We start from the raw sequence: 6,455 nt of genomic DNA on the forward strand, positions 1-6,455 counted from the left end.
CTCTCTACAGACCCATTCTCTCTACAGACCCATCTCTCTACAGACCCGTTCTCTCTGCAGACCCATTCTCTCTGCAGACCCATTCTCTCTGCAGACCCATTCTCTCTGCAGACCCGTTCTCTCTGCAGACCCATTCTCTCTGCAGACCCGTTCTCTCTGCAGACCCATTCTCTCCGCAGACCCATTCTCTCCGCAGACCCGTTCTCTCTGCAGACCCATTCTCTCTGCAGACCCGTTCTCTCTGCAGACCCATTCTCTCTGCAGACCCATTCTCACTGCAGACCCATTCTCTCTACAGACCCGTTCTCACAGCGTTTATCAACCTTTTTCTTACTCAATATCAAGCCACACTTATTGTTTTACTTCGGCTGTGACTTAATATGGTCATAATACGACATTTATTGCCACAAATTCGGATTTCCCCGGTAGGTCCAGCTTTTCCTACTCTTGCTTGACTCAACGCTCAATAAAAAGCAGTAAACCCCTCAAGCTGGAAGTGGTCAAATGCAGACCCATTTCCAGGTTTTAAGACTCATTCCTACACCACCCTATAGACTGGGAGAGCTTTGAGAACACTTTCATGATCAATCGTTATAAAACATATCATATTATTCTGAAATGGACCAATCTGCACAACGACTACTTTTACTGTCGCTACTTTAACTAGATTTTTAATATTGAATACTTTTCTACTTTTACTTGAGTAACATTTTGAATGCAGGACTTTTACTGTAACAGAGTATTCCTACACTCTGGTACTTCTACTTTTACTCAAGTACAAGATCTGAGTACTTCTACTTTTACTCAAGTACAAGATCTGAGTACTTCTACTTTTACTCAAGTACAAGATCTGAGTACTTCTACTTTTACTCAAGTACAATATCTGAGTACTTCTATTTTTACTCAAGTACAAGATCTGAGTACTTCTACTTTTACTCAAGTACAATATCTGAGTACTTCTATTTTTACTCAAGTACAATATCTGAGTATTTCTATTTTTACTCAAGTACAAGATCTGAGTACTTCTACTTTTACTCAAGTACACAATCTGAGTACTTCTACTTTTACTCAAGTACACAATCTGAGTACTTCTACTTTTACTCAAGTACACAATCTGAGTACTTCTACTTTTACTCAAGTACACAATCTGAGTTCTTTTCAGTACACAATCTGAGTTCTTCTCCCACCTCTGCACCACTCTATAGACTGGGAGAGTGAATAGGGGATAAAGGTAATGACCAAAAGTTGTGTGTACACGTGAGTGAACACAACAGTGTATGGCATGTGCTGTCATGGCGCAGCTATAATTAATGATCTCAGGTCAGATGATAAACGAAGCTTCTCCCTGGATTAGTTTTTAGGTAATTCTCTTGGTGAGAGGAATGATAATGTAATTGTTCACCTCTGATGGATGGCGAAGCAATGGCAGCGACTGATGGCGACTGATAGTGAAAATAGTCGTCTGTCAGCTGCGACTATTCTTCATCTTCAAAGGTGACAACTTTGTTAGTAGGTGATAGAGAGGATTTCCACAGTGTTTTGGCAGAAGTTTCCCACAGAGAGGAGGGTCCCAAACATAATGGTTAGATACGTTCCAATGCACAAGGAAGTATTTTTAAAAATATATACAGTTACAGCCATCAGGGACAAATAAGTCTGTAAAAGTAGAAATGGGCGTGCGCTATTTTACTACAAAATGACATCTGTGTACCATGGATTGTAATGTAGTGAAGTACATTTAATGTACACATTTACTTAAGTGCAATTGTCTAGCTACTTTAACTGAGTATTTTCATTGTATTCTCCTTTATATATCTACTGGAAGCAAATACTGTACGTTTTACTTCCCCACAATCATCTGACAACTTGAACAGATTCAGAAAAGAGTTTCAAAATACTTTGACATATAATTGGTAAAGAAATCCAGCAGCAGTATTTTAATTAAATAAAAATAAGCTCCACCTTTATCAGCTGTGATAGACATTTCTGCATCATGACCATAATTATTATTATTAATGCACATCATTTCATTTATATGATTAAAAAATGGTTATGTTAAATGATAAATGGATTCTGTTTCAAAACATTTTCGACCACTTAACGCACTTTTATAGCTGAGATGGCAAACACATTATTTACTCAAGTAGAAGTACAAATACTCTGGTACAAGTAGAAATACTAAACTTCTTTACTCAAGTCAAAGTAAAGAGGCTTTGAAATGTACTTCAGTAAAAAGTACCCATAACTAGCAGCTGTTTTAAAGAGTACCTGACCTCCCTTTATATTAATAGAACAATAATGTCATTGTTAGCTAATGAATGTTTCCATGCTGAACAACGGCAACATGACAACGTTTCCATTGGTCCCTCTTCTTTAGAGAAGACCAGGAAATGATGGATACACGGATCGTGTTCAAATCAATAGGCACGCAATGACTCTAAAGAATAATGATCACGCATCAAACACACATTCAGACTAAAGGAACCAGCTGTTTTGGGAAATGAGAGAAGTAGAAAGTACAAGTATTTGAGTTCAACATGTAAGAAGTAGAAAGTACAGGTATTTGGGTTCAACATGTAAGAAGTAGAAAGTACAGGTATTTGAGTTCAACATGTAAGAAGTAGAAAGTACAGGTATTTGAGTTCAACATGTAAGAAGTAGAAAGTACAGGTATTTGAGTTCAACATGTAAGAAGTAGAAAGTACAGGTATTTGAGTTCAACATGTAAGAAGTAGAAAGTACAGGTATTTGAGTTCAACATGTAAGAAGTAGAAAGTACAGGTATTTGAGTTCAACATGTAAGAAGTAGAAAGTACAGGTATTTGTGTTCAACATGTGAGAAGTAGAAAGTACAGGTATTTGAGTTCAACATGTAAGAAGTAGAAAGTACAGGTATTTGAGTTCAACATGTAAGAAGTAGAAAGTACAGGTATTTGAGTTCAACATGTAAGAAGTAGAAAGTACAGGTATTTGAGTTCAACATGTAAGAAGTAGAAAGTACAGGTATTTGAGTTCAACATGTAAGAAGTAGAAAGTACAGGTATTTGAGTTCAACATGTAAGAAGTAGAAAGTACAGGTATTTGGGTTCAACATGTGAGAAGTAGAAAGTACAGGTATTTGAGTTCAACATGTAAGAAGTAGAAAGTACAGGTATTTGAGTTCAACATGTGAGAAGTAGAAAGTTCAGGTATTTGTGTTCAACATGTGAGAAGTAGAAAGTACAGGTATTTGTGTTCAACATGTGAGAAGTAGAAAGTACAGGTATTTGAGTTCAAAGTGTAAGAAGTAGAAAGTACAGGTATTTGAGTTCAACATGTAAGAAGTAGAAAGTACAGGTATTTGAGTTCAACATGTAAGAAGTAGAAAGTACAGGTATTTGAGTTCAACATGTAAGAAGTAGAAAGTACAGGTATTTGAGTTCAACATGTAAGAAGTAGAAAGTACAGGTATTTGAGTTCAACATGTAAGAAGTAGAAAGTACAGGTATTTGAGTTCAACATGTAAGAAGTAGAAAGTACAGGTATTTGGGTTCAACATGTGAGAAGTAGAAAGTACAGGTATTTGAGTTCAACATGTAAGAAGTAGAAAGTACAGGTATTTGAGTTCAACATGTGAGAAGTAGAAAGTACAGGTATTTGTGTTCAACATGTGAGAAGTAGAAAGTACAGGTATTTGAGTTCAAAGTGTAAGAAGTAGAAAGTACAGGTATTTGAGTTCAACATGTAAGAAGTAGAAAGTACAGGTATTTGAGTTCAACATGTAAGAAGTAGAAAGTACAGGTATTTGGGTTCAACATGTGAGAAGTAGAAAGTACAGGTATTTGTGTTCAACATGTAAGAAGTAGAAAGTACAGGTATTTGAGTTCAAAGTGTAAGAAGTAGAAAGTACAGGTATTTGGGTTCAACATGTAAGAAGTAGAAAGTACAGGTATTTGGGTTCAACATGTAAGAAGTAGAAAGTACAGGTATTTGAGTTCAACATGTAAGAAGTAGAAAGTTCAGGTATTTGTGTTCAACATGTAAGAAGTAGAAAGTTCAGGTATTTGGGTTCAACATGTAAGAAGTAGAAAGTACAGGTATTTGGGTTCAACATGTAAGAAGTAGAAAGTACAGGTATTTGCGTTCAACATGTAAGAAGTAGAAAGTACAGGTATTTGGGTTCAACATGTAAGAAGTAGAAAGTACAGGTATTTGTGTTCAACATGTAAGAAGTAGAAAGTACAGGTATTTGAGTTCAACATGTAAGAAGTAGAAAGTACAGGTATTTGGGTTCAACATGTAAGAAGTCGAAAGTACAGGTATTTGAGTTCAACATGTAAGAAGTAGAAAGTACAGGTATTTGGGTTCAACATGTGAGAAGTAGAAAGTTCAGGTATTTGGGTTCAACATGTGAGAAGTAGAAAGTACAGGTATTTGAGTTGAACATGTAAGAAGTAGAAAGTACAGGTATTTGGGTTCAACATGTGAGAAGTAGAAAGTACAGGTATTTGTGTTCAACATGTAAGAAGTAGAAAGTTCAGGTATTTGGGTTCAACATGTAAGAAGTAGAAAGTACAGGTATTTGGGTTCAACATGTAGAAGTAGAAAGTTCAGGTATTTGGGTTCAACATGTAAGAAGTAGAAAGTACAGGTATTTGGGTTCAACATGTAAGAAGTAGAAAGTTCAGGTATTTGGGTTCAACATGTAAGAAGTAGAAAGTACAGGTATTTGTGTTCAACATGTAAGAAGTAGAAAGTTCAGGTATTTGGGTTCAACATGTAAGAAGTAGAAAGTACAGGTATTGGGTTCAACATGTAAGAAGTAGAAAGTACAGGTATTTGCGTTCAACATGTAAGAAGTAGAAAGTACAGGTATTTGGGTTCAACATGTAAGAAGTAGAAAGTACAGGTATTTGTGTTCAACATGTAAGAAGTAGAAAGTACAGGTATTTGAGTTCAACATGTAAGAAGTCGAAAGTACAGGTATTTGAGTTCAACATGTAAGAAGTAGAAAGTACAGGTATTTGGGTTCAACATGTAAGAAGTCGAAAGTACAGGTATTTGAGTTCAACATGTAAGAAGTAGAAAGTACAGGTATTTGGGTTCAACATGTGAGAAGTAGAAAGTTCAGGTATTTGGGTTCAACATGTGAGAAGTAGAAAGTACAGGTATTTGAGTTGAACATGTAAGAAGTAGAAAGTACAGGTATTTGGGTTCAACATGTGAGAAGTAGAAAGTACAGGTATTTGTGTTCAAAATGTAAGAAGTAGAAAGTACAGGTATTTGTGTTTAACATGTAAGAAGTAGAAAGTACAGGTATTTGGGTTCAACATGTGAGAAGTAGAAAGTACAGGTATTTGGGTTCAACATGTGAGAAGTAGAAAGTACAGGTATTTGAGTTCAACATGTAAGAAGTAGAAAGTACAGGTATTTGGGTTCAACATGTAAGAAGTCGAAAGTACAGGTATTTGAGTTCAACATGTAAGAAGTAGAAAGTTCAGGTATTTGGGTTCAACATGTGAGAAGTAGAAAGTTCAGGTATTTGGGTTCAACATGTAAGAAGTAGAAAGTACAGGTATTTGGGTTCAACATGTGAGAAGTAGAAAGTACAGGTATTTGGGTTCAACATGTGAGAAGTAGAAAGTACAGGTATTTGGGTTCAACATGTAAGAAGTAGAAAGTACAGGTATTTGGGTTCAACATGTGAGAAGTAGAAAGTACAGGTATTTGAGTTCAACATGTAAGAAGTAGAAAGTACAGGTATTTGGGTTCAACATGTGAGAAGTAGAAAGTACAGGTATTTGAGTTCAACATGTAAGAAGTAGAAAGTACAGGTATTTGGGTTCAACATGTAAGAAGTAGAAAGTACAGGTATTTGTGTTCAAAATGTAAGAAGTAGAAAGTACAGGTATTTGTGTTCAACATGTAAGAAGTAGAAAGTACAGGTATTTGGGTTCAACATGTGAGAAGTAGAAAGTACAGGTATTTGGGTTCAACATGTGAGAAGTAGAAAGTACAGGTATTTGAGTTCAACATGTAAGAAGTAGAAAGTACAGGTATTTGGGTTCAACATGTGAGAAGTAGAAAGTACAGGTATTTGAGTTCAACATGTAAGAAGTAGAAAGTACAGGTATTTGGGTTCAACATGTAAGAAGTAGAAAGTACAGGTATTTGAGTTCAACATGTAAGAAGTAGAAAGTTCAGGTATTTGGGTTCAACATGTAAGAAGTAGAAAGTACAGGTATTTGGGTTCAACATGTAAGAAGTAGAAAGTACAGGTATTTGAGTTCAACATGTAAGAAGTAGAAAGTACAGGTATTTGGGTTCAACATGTAAGAAGTAGAAAGTACAGGTATTTGGGTTCAACATGTGAGAAGTAGAAAGTTCAGGTATTTGGGTTCAACATGTAAGAGGTAGAAAGTACAGGTATTTGGGTTCAACATGTAAGAAGTAGAAAGTACAGGTATTTGGGTTCA

Source organism: Gymnodraco acuticeps, unplaced genomic scaffold (genome assembly GCF_902827175.1).
Source record: "Gymnodraco acuticeps unplaced genomic scaffold, fGymAcu1.1, whole genome shotgun sequence".
Taxonomy (NCBI): domain Eukaryota; kingdom Metazoa; phylum Chordata; class Actinopteri; order Perciformes; family Bathydraconidae; genus Gymnodraco; species Gymnodraco acuticeps.